The sequence below is a fragment of the Delphinus delphis genome, chromosome 20 (assembly GCF_949987515.2).
Source record: "Delphinus delphis chromosome 20, mDelDel1.2, whole genome shotgun sequence".
NCBI lineage: Eukaryota > Metazoa > Chordata > Mammalia > Artiodactyla > Delphinidae > Delphinus > Delphinus delphis.
In genome coordinates, this window is record NC_082702.1 from 42,629,549 (window position 1) to 42,653,556 (window position 24,008).

General features: G+C 37.6%; 1 protein-coding gene across 9 annotated transcripts in view; it reads left to right on the forward strand.

Moving 5' to 3' along the window:
* ZFHX3 (zinc finger homeobox 3) overlaps positions 1 to 24,008 on the forward strand; it is a 1,367,978-nt gene that overhangs the window by 82,034 nt on the left and 1,261,936 nt on the right. For all 9 annotated transcript variants that reach the window (XM_059999586.1, XM_059999596.1, XM_059999587.1 and 6 more), the window contains one exon: positions 1,836 to 2,101. The gene's annotated coding sequence lies outside the window, so the exon portion shown is untranslated. The remainder of the gene's footprint in view (positions 1 to 1,835; positions 2,102 to 24,008) is intronic.

The window sequence follows — 24,008 nt, forward strand, 5'->3', positions numbered from 1 at the left end:
CTTTAATCCATTTTGAGCTTATTTTTGTGTATGGTGTTAGGGAGTGATCTTATCTCATACTTTTACATGTACCTGTCCAGTTTTCCCAGCACCACTTATTGAAGAGGCTGTCCTTTCTCCACTGTACATTCCTGCCTCCTTTATCAAAGATAAGGTGACCATATGTGCGTGGGTTTATCTCTGGGTTTTCTATCCTGTTCCATTGATCTATCTTTCTGTTTTTGTGCCAGTACCATACTGTCTTGATTACTGTAGCTTTGTAGTATAGTCTGAAGTCAGGTAGCCTGATTCCTCCAGCTCCGTTTTTCGTTCTCAAGATTGCTTTGGCTATTCGGGGTCTTTTGTGTTTCCATACAAATTGTGAAATTTTTTGTTCTAGTTCTGTGAAAAATGCCAGTGGTAGTTTGATAGGGATTGCATTGAATCTGTAGATTGCTTTGGGTAGTAGAGTCATTTTCACAATGTTGATTCTTCCAATCCAAGAACATGGTATATCTCTCCATCTATTTGTATCATCTTTAATTTCTTTCATCAGTGTCTTATAATTTTCTGCGTACAGGTCTTTTGTCTCCTTAGGTTGGTTTATGCCTAGATATTTTATTCTTTTTGTTGCAATGGTAAATGGGAGTGTTTTCTTGATTTCACTTTCAGATTTTTCATCATTAGTGTATAGGAGTGCAAGAGATTTCTGTGCATTAATTTTGTATCCTGCAACTTTACCAAATTCATTGATTAGCTCTAGTAGTTTTCTGGTAGCATCTTTAGGATTCTCTATGTATAGTATCATGTCATCTGCAAACAGTGACAGCTTTACTTTTTCTTTTCCGATTTGGATTCCCTTTATTTCCTTTTCTTCTCTGATTACTGTGGCTAAAACTTCCAAAACTATGTTGAATAATAGTGGTGAGAGTGGGCAACCTTGTCTTGTTCCTGATCTTAGTGGAAATGCTTTCAGTTTTTCACCATTGAGGACAATGTTGTCTGTGGGTTTGTCATATATGGCCTTTATTATGTTGAGGAAAGTTCCCTCTATGCCTACTTTCTGCAGGGTTTTTATCATAAATGGGTGTTGAATTTTGTCGAAAGCTTTCTCTGCATCTATTGAGATGATCATATGGTTTTTCTCCTTCAATTTGTTAATATGATGTATCAGAGGTATGTATTTTTTAAGAGGTATCCTGGAGTGATACTGCCTTGGTGAATCCACAGTCCAGGCACTGACCTTTATCTTGGAAGGTTGAGAAATTTCATTTTGTCCATATACTGTGTGGCCCTGTTGGCCTGTTCCTTGAAACAAATGGGTCCTTGGACCGAGGTCCTTGTTGACTCTTTGAACAGGCACTGTTACCATGTGCTTGTCTGAAACCCTTTCTGTGCTTCCATGGCTAAGCTATACTTGTTTTATTTGACCCATTATATCCTTAGCTATATTAACACATACAGCAAGGATATCGTCCAGCATTGCCGACTCAGACTTTATGCTTCTGTGATGGAAGAGAGCACCATCCATGGTAGTTAAGAACTTAGGTGTTGAATTAAACAGGACTGGGTTCAATTCTCTGGCAGTGCCTTGTATAAGCTATGTGATCCTTGCTGATTTCCTTAACCTCTCTAAGCTCATTTTCCCTTCAATAAAATAAAAACAACTGAGGATTTTTGTCGAAATTGAGATAGGATGTGTGAAAGTCCCTGGTGCTTGGCACAGGAGATTGCTTGGAGATTGGTAACTGCTAGCTTTGTTATTATTTTAGGTGGTCTCTCATCTCCTCTAATTCCTTCTGTGCTGATTTTGAAGTTTAACGTTCAGAGGCTCATCTTGTTTTTCTTAATTCCAGATTCCAGGAGGATGCCCCACTGTAGTCCTGAGAGGCCAAACACAGGATCACCAGCACACTTAACTGCTCAGTATCTCCTCTTCTCTGCCATGGGGGAAATCATGCTACAAGGGCACCCAGTGCTCGTTCCTGTTCTCTGTGTGCAATGCCGACCACTCCACTGCTTTGAACTAGGATAAAAGTGGAGATTTCCTCCATGAAGGTGCAGCTCTTTCTCTGGCTCCCTGGTTGAATGCGTTTATGCTCTGCCCCTTTCTGCTGACCAGGTATGTGTAATATAAACAAATTATATGCATATCACATAAAACTATGCTTGTGGGACATTCAAATGATACATAAATATGTAAAAACTTACTGTTTTCCTTCACTCTCCCAACTATACTCCCCCTGTTAACTGAGCATGGCTATTATTTTAGTGTATATCATTCTAGCCTTTTTTCTATGCAATTATATACTTAATAAAAAATGGTATTATACTATTGTTTGGCGACCTGCCTTTTTAACTTAACATTCCTTGATCTTTTCATGTCAGCATATACAAATCCATCACATTCTTCTAAAATTTTGCATAGTTTTCCACAGACAGGTGAATCAGTATTTACCATGAGAGTATTGATGAATATTTACCTTTCCAGTTTACTATTAAAAACTAGTAAACTGGAATTGTACTACACAATTGTTCTCCTAAAAGCTATGCCACTCTATACTCCTAGGAACAGTGTGAAAGAAGGCCCATTTCCATACACAGTCACCAATACTGGATCTTATTTAATCTTTAAAATTTTTAATAATCTGGGTAAAATTCTCATTTAAACATACTTTTTCCTGATTATCTGTGAAGCTAAGCATCTTTGCACAGGTGGTTTTCATTTTTTCATTTGTACTTATGAATACTGTCAATTTAAATATTTTTCTCAGTTTTATTTTGGGTTGTCTTTTTTTATTGCTTCATAGGAGCTCTTTGTATGCTATTGATTTTTAGGTCTTTGTTGAATATACTATAACTATTTTCTCCTAGTTTCCTTTTTAAAATTGTGTTCTTTGTATCTTTTGCTATATATAGAAATTTTACATTTTATCTAGTTCTGGTTTTCTTATGAAATTTATCATATGTCGTACTTGTTAAAGGGTTGTGAAGGCATGAAATCAATCTCCTTTGTGGTGAAACAGGCTAATATTAATTACATGTTATAAATTAGAAAAGCATAGCAGATACAGTTTAAAGATCTTGTAAACTCTAGCTACTTTCAAAACAAGTATTTATTGAACACCTCTGTGTTTAGTGTGTTAGATAATAAAAATATATAAAACATGGTCTCTACCTTTAGAGACCATTTCTATGTGAATCATAAATACTTAGCTATACCTTGAGAAATTATATAGGGCATTATTTATCTAAGTGCTAAATTTTTTTACAGAAAAAAAGTGGTATCAGAATTCAAAAGGAACTAGGTCAACAGAGTATGTATACTAGTACCTGTTAAAAGCTATGGGCATAGTGGAAAACTTGAATTGGGGCTGGAAGCCTAGAAAAGATACAGTTATGAGGTTGTAGGACCTGTATCTGTTATCTGTTTCTTCATAACATACCACCCCAAATCTTAGTGGCTGTGAAAGTACCAATTTAATTTAGCTCATAATATTGCAGGTTGACATTGTTTGTTGGGCTCAGCTGGGCAGTTCTTCTGATGTGGGCTAAGCTTAGCTAATCTTGGCTGGGCTCGCTTATGCATCTGCAGTCAGCTGGCAGATTGCCTGGGCAGATGGGTTTATGACCCACATGATCACATCTGGGACAGCTGGGATGACTGGGGTTATTTCCCACATTGGCTCCCAACCTCTAACAGGCTAGCCTGGATTTGTTCCCATGGTGGGCACAGAGTTCCAAGAGTTTGAGGATGGAAGCTGCAAGGTCTCTTGAGTCGTAGGCTCAGGATTGGTGTAGTGCCATTTTTGTGTATTCTATTGGTCAAAGCTACAAGACCAACCAAGATTCAAGGGGTGGGAAAATATTCTCTACCTCTTGATGGGAGGTGCTGAAATTGTGTGGCTGTTTTTGTGGTCTACTCCAGAGCTCCAATTCAGACTCATGTTGGCTGAGCGATTTAATCCTTACAGTTAAGTGTGATGACCATGCTTAAAAACTATCTTTGACAAGGCCCAGTAGAAATATAAATAGCAGTAGAGTGGAAGTCTGAATACAAATGACTTTTTTTCCTTGGCCAAATGTGTATTGACATTTTAGGGAACCTTTCTTTCATCTTGTTTTAAACAGGACAATTAGGAACATGATGTCTGGATTTCTAGACTGGCCAGAATGACGTATGATAATCTTGACTTCCCACTCCTTGAAAAAAACAAAACAAAACAAACAAACAAGAAAACTGAAAGGGTAAAGGAGATGTGGTGTTTAGTTCTGGTAATAAATGCCACGATCATGAATGCAAAGCATTAGAAAAGCTACACATGACAGTTCTCCAACTTAAAGGAGCCAGCTTCAGGTCTCGATTTCTTCATTAAAAAAAAATAATTAATTAATTAATTTTCGGCTATGTTGGGTCTTTGTTGCTGTGTGTGGGCTTTCTCTAGTTGCGGCAAGCGGGGGCTGTGGTGCGGGGGCTGCGGTGCGCAGGCTTCTTATTGCCGTGGCTTTTCTTATTGCGGAGCATGGGCTCTAGGTGTGCAGGCTTCGGTAGTTGCAGCACGCAGGCTCAGCAGTTGTGGCTCGTGGGCTCTAGAGTGCAAGCTCAGTAGTTGTGGCGCACGGGCTTACTTGCTCCGTGGCATGTGGGGTCTTCCCGGACCAGGGCTCGAACTTGTGTTTCCTGCATTGGCAGGCAGATTCTTAACCGCTGTGCAACCAGGGAAGCCCCATATTTCTTCATCTTTATTTTCAACTTAGTTGACTTTGGTTTGCAATTTATGATTTCAGTGATTGGTATAGTTCCTTTTACCTTATTTTGGTCTTGTAGAAACAGTTCTAGAAATTCTGTCAATTCTTGTTTTTACTATTTGGAGGTAAGGGGAGTTGGCCAATAAGTCCTTTTTGTAAGCTTCTCTCCCCTCAAGTGATCATGATAGCTTCTCAGTCCAGAGAGTATATGTGAGGTTCAGACGTAGCCAGATAGACCTACTGGTTCATGTCTTTGTTTATAAAGTTATGGTTTCTTGGTCAAACCTTTAACTCAGAATGAAACATGAGTAATGTCAGGGTGTAATGTGAAATACTATATGTAAAGATGGTGATTTATAAAAACTCAAGGTTATTTTTTGTTCTCAGTTCTTCCTTATGTAAGGAGCAGAGACACCTTAAGATTTCTACATATTTGTACATAAAAAACCCGATTTCCCTCTGATTCTTGTATATGTACCAAATGATGCTAATTAAAGTATGCTGTTCAACAGAGAAACAGTGTATCACCGTAGAGCTGTCTGTGAATGCTGGAGCCAGAGTCTTGTTTGAATTAGGAGGATGTCTGCTAAGTTAAGGCGTCCTACAGAGATGTATAAGGTCAGAGCTTCCAGCAGTCCATACTGTCTTTATTGAGAGACATATTTATATCTTCCAGACTAGTAATTAATCACTCAGTGGGGTTTTTTTGGGCGAAGTCGTGCACTCACAGAGAATCTTTTTGTGCTGCCAGGAACCACAAAGCATGGGCACAATTAAAATGCTGATTTAATTTATTATATTGAGGCATGGAACAGGAATGTTTAAATGATGTTGACAGGGCCAGAATTTCAGAACCACCTCTTTAAAAATAGAAAACAAATGCCTACCCCCTTAAATTAAATTATATTAATAACATGTTTCTGTAAGTTGCTTGGAAGCAAAATAAAGCTCTTGACATTAATTAAAATTTGAAGATGTTGTATCATTTGTTGTTAATGTGCAGCCTTTGTTAGGGAAAATAAATTTCAAAGGGATCTATTTATGAAAATTAAATGGAGGAAAATTGCCTATTGAGCAAACATCGTTTAATAAGGCTGCTTTTCTTAGAAATGTGGATTCTTAGGTAACTAAAATGTTTTTATACTCCAATAATGGTTTCTATTTTTGATCCTCTGAAAAATTCTTTGTTACTTGAATTTTGATATTTCCACACAGAATTCCATTGTCGGGGGCTTATAAACTCTAAAAATCAGGAAGGCTTTCATATACTTTGGGGTATTGGGTAACATGCAGTTGCAAAGAGAAGTTCATTTGAAATTGATGTGGTTAGGCACTTGGACCTCATCCAAATACCTGGGCAGGACCAGAAGCCAAAGGGTCCCATTGGCAGCGTCTAACTAGCTTTCCTCTAATGAATACTGTGTTGTGTGTCTTGAAGCTACATTTTGCTGGTATCACACAAGCTAGAAAGTGCCATGAGATAATGGATAGCTGTTTGCGCTGCTGTTCCACAGCAAGGGGGAGCTAATAGTCACCTCTGTGTGGACCTCACATGCAGATAGTATTCTGAAAAAATACACATCGCCACTGTCATGGGGGAAAGGTGGTTCTCACTCTGATTTAGGTTTATTTTCTGGTGGCATTGGTACAGATGCATTTGACTTGGGCTTAAAGTTGATTATAGAATAAAACTCTTAGGAAATGTTAAAATGATGTGTTCTTCAGTGAATGAAATAAACCATAAACTGTGCACGTTGTTCCTCATCGCGTTACTGCCATTTTTGTGGACTTGATAGTCCAGTTACAGTATGGGAATTAGACAACCCCTGTTGGTCTTGATAATTCTGGTGATACGAGTGCAAATTGGTCGGAAGAAAGGGAGTAGTTGGTCTATGTGAGTTCCCCGACTGGTTAAAATTAAAGCAGTCACAGAGGAGTCAATATTTATTTTGCAACCATTTACATGGTGTGACTTTTCTTCCGGGAAATGTTCCTGTTTTTGTGGAAGAACTCTTTGACTTATGTACTAAATAATAATTAGCCATTTTTAACATGTTGTTTTTCTCTCTTCCCTTTACTCATCCCCCACATCCATTTAGCCACGAATTCCTGTGGCTTCTACTCTTTAACATCTAAATGTTTTGTTCCCTGCCCGCTCCACAGGCTCCCAAACTGCCATCACTGCAAATGTTGATTTGTTTATCTGTCTCTTGTACTAGAATGTAAATTATTTGAGGGCATGAATCACATCTTATTTGACTTGGGCACAGTGTCTGGCACATAATAAGTGATCTATATGTATCAATATTTGATGTGTCAGTGAAGGCTTTTATATAAATCATTTATTTCAGTCATTCTTAGCTGGGGGTGGGGGGTGATTTTGCCCCCCCACCCCAAAGTGGACTTTTGGCAATGACTGGAGACACTTTTGGTTGTTCCTACCAGTGTGTGTGTGTATACTACTGGTATCTGGTAGGTAGAGACCAGACATGTGGCTGAACATCCTACAGTGCACAGAACTGCAACAAGAAACATAAGGCCCAAAATGTCAGTAGTGCCAAGGTTGAGAAACCCTGCTCTAACATAATTTTCAAAGTATCTCTCTCAAGTAGATGGACAGTTTCTTCACTCAAGATATGAGAAGACACACTTGGAGAGATTAAATGACCGTTCCAAGTCCTCTCAGCTTAAGGTAGTGACAGAACCAGGAATTTAACCCTAGGCCCTTGATTACACATGTTAATAATAACTAATTTTTTTCAATTACTTAGATGATTATTGTGATTTTTGACTTTAATTATCTGGACATTTGCCTTAGATTTTAGCCTTGGAAATCTCTCTATGTTCTACTTGAAAGTAATAATCAGAAATTAAGGCAGAAGATATTCGTGTGCTCCTTTGAAAGGTATCTCTCATGGAGATTCCTTGGGATCTTATATTAAAGAATTTTGTATTTCCTGGGGTTACTGACAGTGGGGTTCTCTAGTGAAGTGACTCAATCCACACATGGATCTTATTAACATAGTTCTGAAAGATTAGTAGTACAGAAATATTTAATATAGTTAAACTTGAGACCTGAAACATCTGAGATGGCCATTAGATCTTTTGAGCTAATACCTGATTTAATTTTTCACGTAGTACCTATATACATTCTGGGATTACATAGAACACAGATGCTTTAAGCACATGAGTCTTTGTCACCTTAGCTGTAGGTTTTAAATAAAATTAGGTGTGTTTGTACTTAGACTACTATATATTGTTCAGTTGTTGCCTCCCTAGAAATAGGAGCAGAGATGGAATAGGAAGGATACAAATAAGGGTAACTAAATTGGTCTAAGGGGAAAAAACAGTTGATTTAAATGAGATAGGAGCTCTAGTGTGCAAGGATGTTTCCAATATACAAGACTTTGAGAGAGAAACAGATATTTAAGACATATTCTCACTCGTCAAGGAGTGTTCAAATAGTAGATGAGATGTATGTACGTATGTATCAAAACTAATAGAACAAGATAGCATGAGGGTCAGATGATGGTAATAGCAGGGAACACAGAAGACAAAGTATTTTGTATTGGTGAGATCTGGGAAGGAATTAGCCTTCTCAGATGCAAAATACACATATTTAATCCAAGTTGGAAAATATAAGTTAAGAGCATTGGTTACAAAATATATTTCATAGTAAGTTATCACAGATAATAATCATTTTTATATTGTCAAAAGAAAACTCTTTCCTATAATTGCTGTAAAATCTTTTTGATATCCAGATGTTCAAAATGTAAATATCTCTATGAAAGATTTATTTGCTATTTAAAATTCTTTTTATACTATCAATTCCTCATCTTTGCAGGTTCTGAGTATTTCTGGGTTCTTTAGGGCACAATGCCACATAGTAAGAGAATTATAAGCACCTTCTGTATAATCTTAAAGCCACTTGAAGTGGAATTTAAAGACTATTTAGAAGAACATAAAATATCTTTATTTCCATTCTACCTTTGAAAGTCTACGTTGACATTGCATTTAAACTTGTGGTTCCCTGAAAGTTAGGATGGGTGGCTATTCAAGAACAGCTGAGTCAAAATGGGGAAAAGATTGTCTTAGAGGCAGATTCAGGTATATGTTTTCAAAATTATAAAAAATATCCATGATAAAAAATTATACTTTAGTTCACAGTAGAGAGGAAAGAGAATCATTCCAGTGAGAGGCAGAAGTAAAATTGTTAATTGATAGTACTTCTGCTTTACCTTTTACCTTAATTCCAAATTTAGTATAAGATTGAACCATTTTGGCCACCAAAAATGGCAGTTTCAAAGTTAAACCTAACAGTGGCTAAATATGCTGGGAACTGTGGCTAAATATGCTGGAAATGGAGAGTTCCAGTGTTGAAATCAGCAGTTGAAGAACCATAGGAATATGTTAACGAAACACATTATGAATACATGAAGAACGTCAATTCATAAAAAAAAAAAGTGTCCCATCCAAGAATGCCAACACTTTGAAGGTTAGATTGACGGCACCAAAAAGTTAATCCGTCCATCTGATTCATGACAGAGTACAATGATAATTCATGTAAAAATTATAAAATTGAGAAATCTTAAGTAGACTATAGAAAAAACAGGTAACTGGGTGATTTCATCCCCCAAATCTTATTAAAAAAATCTTTCAATCCAGCTTGTTTAAAGTTCTGCCATTTACAGGAATGTTTGAACATATTACTCAAAAAAGCAAAATTAAAGACCTCGAGGTAAAGTTATTTTACACTGAGATATCATACAAATGTTTTTTAGGTCATGGAACATGGCAGCTGAAAGGATTCATTTTAAATTTCAGTCAAACATGTCTAAATTGTAAACAGTAGAAACTGTGGTTTCCAGATCGCTTGAACTCTTTTATTTGGCTGAATAGAGGAACACACTATCTCCTTTTAAGTAGGACTGGTGTCAGGTAGAACAGTAGCCAAATATTCTCTATTTGGTTCTAGGCTCTCCTTTTTATGTTGCTTAGTGTCCACTTCTGTCAATACCTACTTTCAGAAAAAGATCTGAAACTCATTCACAGCAGAGTAGAATGTCTGAGATTCACTTTGTGACCACTTGCTGAAAAAGATGGAGAGGTGACTAGAAGCCATGTCATAATTTCCTGAAAGTCGAAGCTCCTCTAAGTGCTTGGTATAAGGAAAGGAAGGAAGATGGGAGGGCGTGGGGATGAAATTTAAAAGGCTGCCGCGAGATAATGCATATTGAGTGTAGCACAGAACATACTACCTAACATAATGTAATAAGCATTAATAATGAAAGCTATAATTATTATAATGGAGAGGGTTTCAGTTTATGGCTCCGAAAATAAGATGAGTGGTAGATCCCAGTGAGGTAGATTCTAGTTCAATGGAAGGAAAAAAATAATTCAATAGAGCTTTCCAAAAATGAAATGAGCCAATCCCAAAGAAGACTTTCTAATGATTGGAGCAGATCTGTCATTCCCAAATCTGGTCACACATCAGAAAACCTGGGGGAGAGGCTTGTTAAAGGTACCCCATCCCAGGCAATCTCCAATCTGCATTCTTCTCCTGACCCCAACCAGGGCACCACTATTGTGATTATTTTCCACTATAGATTAGTTTTGCCTATTCTGGATCCTCTTTTAAATGGAATCATTCAGAATGTGCCTTTTGTGTGAGGATTCTTTCACTTAACATTTTTTGAGGTATGTCCACATGTTTTATATATCATTTATTTTATTGCTGAGAAATAACTAAATATTTTTTACTGTCTACAGTGTGCTAGGCAAAGTATTGATGTTTTGGGCTCACAGTGGTGAACAAAGCCAACCTTGAGCCTGACTCTGATGGTGCCCACAGTTTAAAGGTGAAGACCTTTAAGTTCCTTCCAAACCTTAGACTTGTGATATTATACCTTATGAAGCTTTCGGTGCACCTCTGTTCACGCAGCTCAAGGTGTCTAAACTTCAGTGCTTTAGTTTTTCCAGTCTCCTCTTCCCTGTCTCAGTTACAGAGGGAACTAAAACAAAGAGTCGATAAAATAAATTAGCTCACCAATGAATAATCATGTCTATATATCTGTCTGTTTTTATCGACAGCTTCAATATGCCCAAAGGAAAGCAGAGGCCCACAGACTTAATACTTCTCTATGGAGAAGAAAAATAGGCAGTATTTGACCAAGTTTCTCTTAGCAAGAGAAAGTAGAGTTGGGATAATTATTGCGGGTTTCCCAGACCTAAAAAAATTATAAATGATCTAAAAGTAGTTTAGAACTAAATGGTCCAGATAATCATCCTTGTTTTCAGCGACTCATCCTTTAAGCTTTTCCAATGAGAGGTTTTAGATTCTGAAAATACTAGTAGATTGAAGAAGAAAGTGATAATGGGCTGTGAATTTAGGTTTTGCATGGATGTTGTTGAAATAGTGGAAATCAAGAGCTGTGTGGAGATGGTGTCCAGGGCAGTGCCTATGCATGAGGCAGGATGGGCCTTCCCCAGGCTCATCCATGTGACTGCATTGCTGGGTCAAGGACCCTAGGACCAAGCAATGAGTAGAAGGATGAAGACACACATTGAAACCAAGGGGTGAGGTTGATGCATAAGTAACAAGTAAACTGAGAGGCGAGATGAGGTTCAAGGTATATATCAGATTGGGCCATTGAGGAAGATATTTGAGGTGGAGATACAGTTGATCCTTATTATTCATGGATTATGTATTTGAGAACTTGCCTACTTGTTAAAATTTATTGGTAACCACAAGATCAATACTCACAGTGCATTTGCAGTCATTTGTGGACATGCACAGATTGATGAAAAATGTGAGTCACCCTACATGCATGTTCCTAGCTGAGGTCAAAGAAGCTGATCATCTTCTGTCTTCCAGTGCTGATATTATATAAACAAGTTGCTAATGTTTTTTTGGTGGCCTATTGAGTGCCACATTTCCCACATTTTTTTGCTTTTTGTTGACTTTGCTTTTATAAAATGTCCCCCAAGTGTAATGTTGATGTGCTGTCCAGTGTTCCTAAGCACGAGAAGGCTGTGATATGCCCTACAGAGAGAATACATGTTAGATAAGCTTCGTCAGGGATGAGTTATAGTACTGTTGGACATGAGTTCAGTGTTAGTGACTTGACAATATATATCAAATAAGGTGTCTTTAAACATAAAACAAGGTTATGTATTGATTGGTTGATGAAAATATTGTGACTAGAAGCTCACAAGAACCCAACTCTATATTTCCTCTAGGGCTAGTGGTTCAGCATTTGCTAATTTAGTGTTTGCAGCAACTTTATAGAATATAATTATCACAAATAATAAGAATCAACTGTGGTACATTAGGTGGGTCAGAGAAATAGATTGGACACTTCAGTGTTTCTCATCTTTTAAGCTCAGATTGTTGGAGTTTTCTTAGGAACACTTGTTTTCAAGAGCATACTGGCAAATGCTAGTCTTCAGAGTGGTACAAGTTTTTGTGAAATAATAATTCTACTTTTATGGGAAGTTTGCAGGCTGAATATTCCATTTATTTAGACATGCTGCTAAACTATTAATTTTGGAATTATATTCTTTGATTTAATAGATAATTTGTGAAAATTTGCTGCACTTCCCTTAAATATAATTCTAGTAAAAGAACGACTTACATATGTGGTATTATCACCTTTTTACTTGGGCTTTATGTACGATTTGATTGTTTTCAGAACTTCTAAGATAACTCTTCCCAGAGTCTGACTCCTGGGACTGGAATTAGAACCTGGTATGTAGCTTATGAGGAAGGTTCTAGAAAGCCTGTGTGAACAAATACAGTGCTTGGAAGAAAATAGGCCATGGACTAGGGAATAAAGTGATGGTGGAGGAATCAGAGATAAAGAAGTAGATCAGGGAACCTCAAATCTGACCATGGGCTGGGACAGATGTGAGACCAGAAAGGTGACACTGAGGCCAGCAGGGTTACAAGCAGCTGAGAGGATGGATGAAGGTCAGGGTAAAGTTCAACAGAGGACTCCACATCTGCATATTTGAGGGTCACTCTTCTTGGGCCTGTGACCTAAAATTAAAAGGGCAGAGCTGGACCTTCCTAGGTATTTTAATCATGTTTAACATTAGTAACCAAGCAATTTACTGTGTATCTGTTATGTACAGAATATAAAACAGACATTACAGATATTATTTTGAAGAATCAGTGATCTGTGGAGGAAAAACAAAGTACACATAAGAAATTGTGGGTAATAAGGCAATACATTGGTGAATATAATATTATCTAAAATTCAATATGTAGGTGTTGGGGAGAGGAAATATCAAGAGTGAAGAGGCTCCATGACCTCATTTTGGTAAATGTGGGGCCACTCCACAAATGTGTATCTCGTCTCTTATTTCAGAAAAGTAAAAGGTAGAGAATGTAAGATAAGAAGTTTCATAAAAGTAATTTAAAAATACTTTTATGTTTTAAGACTGTCTTGTGAGAAAAGCTCGCTGATAACGTGCAAAAAAAATGCAAAAGCAAGTTTGCTCTGAAGTCTTACTGAATATCAAGTACTTAATGAATACCCATGCTTTGTCCAGTACTATGCAAAGCGATAAAGGTAATATTAATAAAAGGATAAGAGTAGGTCTCTTTCCTTAACTTCTATAGTCATATCAGAGAAAATTCTGAGGAAACATCAAACACACTCAATAAGATACCAAGATGAGTGTCACAATTTGTTTTTATGATATTAAATTATATAAGCGATGGTACTTTAGATTTCCACTCAGCTTTCTTCCTAGATTTTCACTCAGCTTTCTTCCTCTAAATGTAATGTTTCTTTTTTCTCCATCTGTCTTCAGTATTTTTTCAGCAGTGTGACTGGGTTGTGTCTAGGTGGTTTTTTTGGTAGTTTGTTTTTCCTTTTTCAACAAAAGGTCCTGCTTGAGGTTCTGTGGGATTCTTGGGTCTGTGGTTTATTGGTTTTCATTAATTTTGAAAAATTCTTTCTTCAAACATTTCTTTCTCTCTTTTCATTCTCAGACTTCAGTTACATATATATTAGGCCATCTGATATGATCCTACAGCTCTGTTTTTATCTATTTTTAAACTTCTTTTCATTCTTTTGTGAGTGTTTGTGTTTCAGTTTGGATACTTTCTACTAATTCATCTTTAGATTCATTGTGTCCCATCTGCTAATGAGTCCATCAAAGGAATTCTTCATTTTTAATACTATGTTTTTTTACTTACAGCATTTCCATTTGAGTCTTTTTTGTAGTTTGTATCTCTGCTGACATTTCCTGTGTTCATATATGTTGTTCATCTTTTCCTCTAGATCCTTTAATATTATGATCATACTTACTTTAAAGTCCCTATTTGATAGTTCCAATGTCTAAATCACCTCTGTGTTTGCTCTTGTTAGTTGGTTGATTATTTCACAGTGACTTGCCTTATCTTGTTTCTTTTGTATATCTTTTTACTTTTTGTTGAATTCTGGACATAATGTGTAGAAGATTGAAGAGACTGAGTTAAATAGTATTTTTGCCTGGTAATGGGCATGCCTTCTCTTCTTTCATGCCAATAGTGTGGAGGTTGAATCAATCTATTCAGGCGTTGAGCTAGATTTGGGCTTTGTTGTTGCTATGGTTATCTTCAGTTCATCACAGGCCTCGGATTACCCCAGTGGTGGCTGCTGTTACCTTGTGCTTAGAGTGGGACCTGGGGGTGGTAGAAGGTTTTTCTCAATGTTCCCATTCTACCTTGTCTGCCTGAGCCACAGAGGAATATCACTTCATGTTGCATGAATTGGTATTGGGCTCTTGGTGGGCACGGGGAGTTCTCTATTGCATTGTTCCAGCCTTAGTCTTAGGCAGCTCCTGTGTGCCTGGGCTTTGGGGTTAAGGTTTTCTCAGCATTACTTCCTCTCCTCCCCATGGCAGCCAAATTCTGCCTTGTGTCTCTGGTTGGTCTTAGGTAGGACAGAATTTCTTGTCTCTCACATAGCAGAAGCTGACCTCTGCTTGGCATCAGTGCAGAATCCTGGGCCCAGGAAGATTTCCTGCCTCACTCCAGAGATGAAGGGTTTCTGCTTCTGTCCCTTCCTCATAAGCAATGGAACTTTGCCTGGACCATGGGGGCAACAGGTTGTCCCTCCTTTAATCTGTGTGCATATGTATTATGCTAATTAAAACAAAATTTTGGGATCCACTAGAAAGCACTAAATGCTCAGAGGAGAAACATAACCATCCTTTGCTTCTTTGCGCCAGTAAGATAGTTGAAGTAGTTAGAACAATATTAATTGTGTTAACCTCGAACTTCCCTGAAGCTGTTTCTGCATCCCAAGTCCTATTACCTTTGAATTCTAATCAGCCCCCATCTCTCCTCCCTCTTCCCTCCTCCCTCCTTCAGAGGAATCAAATGGAAGGTTTGAGGTTGACTGTCTCCTGTCGAAAGTTGGTCAAAGGCTCTAGAAGCTGGGTGAACAATGTAGGGGTGGAGGGAGGCTATAGCAGCAACTATAAATAGCACCTGTGTGTGTGGGAAGGGACCATATAGAAGTGAAGAACAAAACAACAGAAAAAGAGAAGGTTTAGAAATTTTTTTGTAATGTTATTTATTTTTACAGTGCCTGTGTTGTTGCAGATCAAAATCAGGCCAGATCTTTATCAGGATCCTTTTTCTAAAGTTTTAAAATTTAAAATATAAATACTTTTTACTTTTATAATCAGCACTAAAGGTAAAATAAATAGGTATGTAAGGCCACAGTGGGAGAAATATATATTGGAGAGTTCAAACAGATTTCTGAACCTGTATAGACAAGGTAACTTGCTACGTTATCTGTGAGATGTCTTTTTCTTTCTTTCTTTAAAGCATTTATTATACATTCTGTATCCCCCCAAAGCAAGTATTTTACGGTATTCCAGAACTAGGGTTTTGTTTCTATGTGAATATATGGAAAGGACTTCACTGTATTTCTCCAAATGTAAGATGCACATTTTTTTTCACATTTTAATGTCTCCAAAATGGGATGTGTTTTACCGTTGATGGACTATCATAACTTAAGTGGCATGATGTTTTTCTTAGTAAATCAAATGTTTTACAATTAATGACATCTTAGACTTGAGGAAATATGATATTAAATAGAGAATCTCACAGATGAAGAAACTAAAAACCATCTGACTTTTTTGGGTAGAAGTGGGTGGAACTTTCTTGACATATTCTAAATTGATCCACCTACAAGGTATTACTTGTTTACATTTGAGATGTTTAAAACCTTATATCTGAATTAAAAAATAAATTATATTAACTTTTAACTATGGTATAAAATAAAATGCCTCTCTTCTTATAGGCTTACAGTATTTTTTTTTTTTTTTTTTTTCGGTACGCGGGCCTCTCACTGTTGTGGCCTCTCCCGTTGCGGAGCACAGGCTCCGGACGCGCAGGCTCAGCGGCCATGGCTCACGGGCCCAGCCGCTCCGCGGCATGTGGGATCCTCCTGGACCGGGGCACGAACCCGCATCCCCTGCATTGGCAGGCGGACTGTCAATCACAATCTCCTTTGAAATTTGACGACTCTATTTTCACTCTTCCTTTCAAAGCGAATGGCCTGTATTTTATGTTCATAAAAGGATCCTCCAATATTATATACGCGTAGAGAAATTAGGCTAAAGCAGTGGTCCCCAACATTTTTGGCACCAGCGACCTGTTTCGTGGAAAACAAATTTTCCATGGATGGGCTGGGGGTAGGGGAAGTGGTTCAGGCGGTAATGCGAGCCATGGGGAGCAGCAGATGAAGCTTCTCTCACTTGTCTGCCGCTCACCTCCTGCTGTGTGGCCCGGTTCCTAACAGACTGCGGACTCTTACCAGTTTACGGCCCGGCCCGGGTGTTGGGGATCCCTGGGCTAAAGTACTTAAGTTCTCTTCTTTCTTTAAAGGGGACACATGTCCAGAGGACAAGATTTTAGTGTCATTACCATGTTAATGGTGGCAGAAGTCTATAGCAGGAAAAACTCTTTAGTTTATGAATTCAAGTTTTGTTTATTCTTGTGGGGTAGATCATAATTTGCTGTCTTTGCCTCATAGGAATCCAGTTGTCTTGATTACAGTGTCTGGATATCAAAGGATGACTAAAACTTACTCTCTTTTCTGAAATGAATGACTTGTGCAATAATTTAAAAAACCCTTAAGTTATTCATAACCACTATTAGCTTTAATTAAGGGCAGAGAATCTTAGTTACACCTTGACATCAAAAAGTACAGTCAGGTCTTTACTAGATTTGTTCATTGTCTTGGTTGGGTCATATTTGTATATAGCTTGTAGGTGAGATAATTTGAGAAAATATTCTTTTTCACTATCAACATAGAATTTAGAACTCTTTGAAGGGTTGTCACTTTTACGTAGGAAAATATGGTGATGTAAAGAAAACTGTTTCTTTTCCTACTAAGACTTAAAACATTTTATTTGATTTCGTGGCTTCTCTTAGACCCAAATCTCGATCATCCCTCCTAATATATTCATTCTTCACTCCGGTAACACACAACTTCTTTAACTCATGTATTCTGAATAGACACTTGTAGGAGAAGAACAGTAGGATAGAATTCTGTTAAAGCAAAATAAGCACAATCAAACCAGGGTTTTGGCATGTCTGTTGGAACAATTACAAGGAGCCATAATTGGCTCTCTAATCAAGCCAGTTGGTCTCATTCTGGGGTCATCATTGAGGAGATACTAAAAAAGTAGGTACAGAGGCTCTTTCTAGTGCTTTGAGAGAATACGTCTAGAACCATGTGTACTGAATCAAAGGTAAAAACAACTCAAGTTAATCTTATAATATTTTAACACATTGGAATGAGAAAAAGTCAAAATGAACTCTGCTGTGTGAATATAGTTTAAATGAAATGCTTCTGAAGGAGCAATGTGATTGGCTGGACTTAGGAGGAGATAAATATTTGATAAATTTTGGACTTAGGTCTTCGGGAGTGTAGTTTGATTCTTGACATTAGTGGATGAAAAGAAATGAGAAAGGACCTCATTAGAAAATTTAAGGATATCAATGAATCAGGTGACCTTTGGGTTGGTTGGAGGGGTAGGATTATAAAGAAATGGTGTACATATTAAGCACTCATGTCAAAGTTATTAGAGATCAGTAGAGAATCTACCACAAATTCATGGAAATACACTTTGCACCAGAAAAGCTGCTTTCACCCCTTATATTTAATAACTGAAGTGTAAATGCAATTCACAGCGAATGTTTATATATAATCAATTGTTCTTTAGTTAAATAAAAAAAAGGAAAGCCAGGAAGAACAGACCCATAGAGGTAGTAGATATGTATAGAGTGGATTTGGGGTTAATGGGTGTTTTAAAAGGAATTCAAAAGGATAACATGTATCAAAACATGATACCAGAAGGTGGAAAGTATTATTTAAAAGCCTAATCACTATGTATCATGCAACAATATCAATATTTCTCAAATGTATAAGACTGTATTAAGAATAAAGTACAAATTTCTATGGCTTCAATGCAGGTTCATTCAGAGAAGGGGAAGAAAGCCCTTTGTAAAATATGGAAACCATCTTGAGTTCAACAAATGCCAGAAAAAATTATAATTGTAAAAATGAGATGTCGACTATCGTTATTACAGTGGCTGTGTTGTTTCCAGTAACAATTTGGCGTTTTATTTAGTCTGTAACAATCTACAATTGAAATATAAAATAAAGATTTTTCTTTTATTTCCCTCTGAAGTTCTGTGCCAAGCTAAGCAGAACTGAATGAAACATCTGTGGATGATTAAAACAAGCTTTCCTATGAGGTTTTGAATAGAAAGTAAACATGGATTTTATCCATAGTCAACAGCATTTACAAATGTAAAGGGAGGAAGCTACTGAGTTTTTGAAGAATGAGCTGTTAGAGAGGAAATAGAAGTATGGAACGGCAGATGGCGATAATTAGTTCCATACGGTGAAATCCTTCTATTAAAAAAAAATGACAGTGAGCTGCTCTGGTTGGGTGATATTTTATTGAAGCAGTGTTTGCATCTTATTTCCTATCTTTGTCTTTCTAGAATTGTCCCATCTCACAAAACCAATCAAATGTGACTAACATGTGAGGGATTGTTGAGGAGTATACTTTGGTACTCATGAGTGAGAAAACCTTGAGTTTAGGGGGTAACTCAGACTGGTGAAACTCCCCACTGGACGCCCACCCATCTCTCCTACCTGGGATTTTCAGTTCTCCAATCTTTATTGCTTAACTATTTTCCATCAGTCAGAGTTCCCTAACTTCTTGAGACTGTTGTGCAGTGCTTAAGAACCCTGGCTTTGGTGTGACTGCCTGTATTTGAATTCTGCTTCCCTTACTCACTAGTTGTGTGAACTTGGGGAATGACCTAACCTTGCTATGTCTCAGTTTTCTCATCTGGACAATGGGAATAGTTATAATACCTGCCTTGGAATATTGTATAACCTAATGGTACAATTGTTGAAAGGATTAAAATGAATAAATATGTTAAAAATGTCCACCAGAGTCATTTGGACCCCACCCTAGACCTACTGAATCACAATCTATATTTTTGATCACATACCCCTTCTCAGTAAACAATTTTTTTTTTTTTTTTTTTTTGCCGTACGCGGGCCTCTCACTGTTGCGGCCTCTCCCATTGTGAAGCACAGGCTACGGACGCGCAGGCTCAGCGGCCGTGGCTTACGGGCCTAGTCGCTCTGCGGCATGTGGGATCTTCCCGGACCAGGGCACGAACCTGTGTCCCCTGCATCGGCAGGTGGACTCTCAACCACTACACCACCAGGGAAGCCCAGTAAACAATTTTTGATTATTTATCTTCACTATAGGCTTGTTGGTATAGTAATTTATGTGTACTGTTGTTCTAATATAGAACATACATTTTATAACATCTACAAGGTAGATATTTTAAAAGAGAGATAAAAAATAAAAAGTTTGAGTATCTTTTTTCCCCGTATCCTGGTGAACTAGGATTTAGAGGTCACTGGTTTAGAATATATTAGTTGAATTGAACTAACTTGAAAAAGAGTAGTACTGACTTCAACTAGCCAAAATCTTCAGGCAACAACAGCAAACAACAATACAGCACACAGCCCCAGAGCTTTGGTAAACAGTTTCTCCATGCCCTCCGGCTTGTGCCAAGGCCAAATGTCTTGTTCCCAGTTCCCTGTTCTGCATTTCAACAATTGTTTTGGTTACTTTTATCCTTTTGTTCTTTGTGTTTTTTAATACTGCCAACCAACTCACTATTTGCAGTTGTGACCTTGACGGTATTCAGAATCCTCTGTTTTTAGCCACAAATGTCTATAGCTTTCAAAAGGATGAAGTAAGCTCTTTATTTTTAATTGTTGATAAAGGTTTCCTCACATGCACCTTATTTCAATTTTCTTCCCAATTGGCATCTTTCTTAGTTCTGGGTCACTGGCGACCCCGCCTTGGTTAATCTTCTTTTGTTCCCTCTCACAGCCTTTCTCTAGCTTTATAATTATCCAAGGTGGTAACAGCTCTTAAGAACATACTCTGTCACCTTGAAATCAAGTGGTTTTTAGCTGAAAACTCAGGCAAGGTCTTAAACATGTTGTTTCTCTCAGCTATGAATAGTGAGGGAGAATTTGAACATGACAGTCCTTAGTTGCAACGATATTTAGATGATGGATTCCCATTACCCTGCATAATGTGGGTTGTTGACATTTTATTCAAACATGTAATCCTTGTCATTGAGCGTAGGAAGGCGAGAGATTGCTACCTGAAGTAGGGGCAACACAGGATGGCACTACAGAGAAATGTCATAAAGCCCAAAATAATAGTAGTAATCATTTTCTACTTCCTATCGTGTCATTTTTAGAATTAACATGTTGTTCTCTGGTACTGTTTTCATTGATTCTGCTGTAGTTCTGAGCAATGTTTAGGGCACCCCTTATATAAATGCCTTACACATTAACATTGATGATACATGGTTATTGAAACAAAGTAGTTAATTTATGTCCTTAGAATCACATTTTGTAATCAGAGCTTCATCGTTGAATACTTATAGGTAAGCTTGCATTTGGGAAATAATGCCTATTCTTTTACACTGTTAATATGTCAAAGAGAGAAAGAAATCACTGCTGCGTTAATGACACCAACTTTGTGATAAATATTCAAGAATAATAATATGGTAGAATACGTTGCTCTTTATTTAGAGATTTAAGAAGAGGGGTTTTATTTAATTTGAATATCCTGTATGTACCATATGCTGATTAACAATTTATAAATAAATTGAATACAACAAAATAGACACAAAAGTACAAAGAATTCAGTCTTTTAGAGTTCTTGTAGGAACATGATAACAGCCTAGAATTACATATCCCTACCTCCCTTCCTAAAAATCACACAAGGAGAAAGCAACATAACATAGAGTCAAGGAGAAAGGGACACTTGCCCTGAGTGATGAGGAGTCACCATTGAAGATCTGTGGGAAAGACCATTCCAGACAGTCGATGGTAGTGCAAAGGCTCTGGGGTAGAAAAAAGATCTGTGGGGCTTGATTAAAGTGAGGGATGGGGAGAGTGTTAGGGGGCGATGATGATGATGGAGAAACAGGCAGGAATCTGAACATGCAGGGCCTTTTCCACCAAAGTAAAGAATTTTGGATAGTATTACAATATAATAGATAGTCATTGGAGTATTTATAGCAGGAGAATGGCATAATTTTGTTTACTCTTTAAAAGATAGCATTGTTATTGGGACAACTGGTGAAATTTGAATAAGGTCCGTAGATAATAGAATTATCAGTGCTAAGTTCCTGATTTTTGATGTGTACTCTTTTTTTAATAAAAAAAGATACTAGAAATGACGTTACATTCTTTATTGTTTAATTAAAAGCAACATTTAGCACTCATGCAGTAACTGTTAAGACATCACAACCTGAAAGGCTTTGCTTATCATTATGGTGAGGGAGGTACAACTGACTTTTTACATTTTTTATGATGAAATGTTAATTGTGCTAAGTGTACTCTTTATGCAAGAGAAAGTTATTGCTTTTAGGAAATATGCCTGAAAGTATTGAAGGGTAAAAAGGTGAGATTGTTACTGAATTGGTCACCTGGACCCACCCTGGGGTCCTAGCCCGGGCAGAGACCCCTTGTCTCTGCCAAGGAGGTTCTCCTTCCCCTTGGATTCACTAAGCCAATAACAAAACCAATGCTGAGACTGAAAACAGCACAAGCTTTATTCAATGGCCAAGGAATGGGGAAGTGGGAACTTAGTTTGCAAATCAGCTTCTCAGACTGACACTGTATATATGATGCCATATACATAAGAGGGCTGAGGTAAAAGGGAGGGAACTGGAAAGACTGGGAAGAATATTCATGACTTATCTGAGAACAGGGGTGTGGTTTGAACCTAGAACCGAGGCAACACTCCTTTTCAGTCCTTGTATGGGTTTTTCCAGTTGTTATCATGGCAGTTGTCAGCCATCATGGTGCTGGTGGGTGTGTCATTTAGCTAATGTATTACAATAAGTGTATAATGAAGCTCAAGGTCTATTGCAAGTCAAATGTTGACCATCTTGGGCCTAGTTGGTTCTAAGCAGTTCTTGTTATTCTCTTTGCAGCTTCCTCCTGAAATTTAGATAAGAGCAATTGGTTTCCATTTGAGGGAGGGGCAGGGGTGTGATTCTGGGGCAACAGCCTTGGTAACAAGATATATAAAATGCTTCAGAAAAATTGTGTTGAGAGAGAGAATGATAAGCAAATGTGGTAAATGTTAATTTGGGGATTTGGGGGAAATGTACAGAGAGGTTCTTTGTTTATTCTTGTACTGGTGTCACGACTTTTCTGTAAGTCTGAAATAATTTCAAAATAGAAAGTAAAGGAAAGAAACCATACTGGCCTGTATGAGGAATGATTTATAGGTGAGCAGATGTGGGAACAGGGAGACCAGTCAGAGAACTATTGCAGTGGTCTACGGGAGCAATGATAGTGGTTGGATTGAGGCAGTAGCATGAAAGTAGAGAAAAGTGGTGATTCAAGACAAACATGGTTGATGGGATGTGGTTGCTGAAGGAAAGAAAGGAACAGTATATGACTTCAGGTTTCTTGGCTGTGGTGATGTTCTTTTCTGAGATTGGAAGACTAAAGTTGTTCAGAATATAGAAAAAATTATCCTGATGATTTGAGGTTTTGGGTTACTGGAGCTGATTATGGAACCTAAAACCTACTTTTAACAAAAGTTTATTAAAACCAGAGGTTAAGTTCCTGTAAGGGTCAATTAGTTTTGCTTCATTTCATTGGTGGTGTCTCTGTCCTTGAAAGAATATACCTGTTACAAGAGAGGGAGCGTGTGAGTGGGTCGGTGAAAAATCCATCACCACATTTGGCTAAACAATCAGAGTAGTACCTCACTATTACCAGTCAAGAACATGATACAAGGGTAATTATACAGAAAAATTCCAAGAAAATATATATTTAGACTATGAAAATGATACGGACTTATTGTTATAAATTCAAACAGTATGGAAATAAAAAGTACAATTTTCCTTTTCTCCTAATTCTGTAGTCCAGAAAGTCCATTAGCAGTTGGATGTTCTCCTTCCACACATCTATCCCTGCATGCAAGTTCCCACCCTCTCCATACATATACATAACATAGTTTAACTTTTTTTAAATATAAAAATGGGATTGTACTAGTTATCTCTTGCTGTGTAACAAATTTCCCCCCACCCCAAATGTAGTAACTTGAAACAAAAAACATAATTTCAAAATTTCTGTGGGCCAGGAATCTGGGTGTGGATTAGCTGGATCCTCTGCTTCCAGGTCTCTCGTGAGGCTGCAGTTAGGATGCTGGCTGAGGCTGTGGTGTCAGATGAAGCCTCACCTGGGAAGAATATGCTTCCAACTTCTCTCATGTGGTTGTTGGCAGGATTCAGTTATTGATGAGGCTGTTGGACTAGAACCTCAGTTACCTGTTGGTTGGAGATCTCCCTAAGTTCTTTGACACAGGGGTCTCTCTATGGGGCAACTCACAGTATGGCAGCTGGCTTCCATTATATTAAGCAAGAGGAAGCTACTGTCTCTTTGTAACCTAATCTCAGAAGTGATATCCCATAACTTTGACCATATTCTATTTATTAGAAGTAAATTGGTAGGTCCATCCCACATTCAAGAGGAGGGGATTACACAAAGGTGTGAATATGGTGATTATTGGGAGCCATCTGAGAGGCTGCATACCATAGTATATACATAATTATGTAACTTAAGTTTTTCACTTAATAATGTGCTGTGAATATCTTTCCATGTTAGTATAAATAGATCTACCTTAAATTG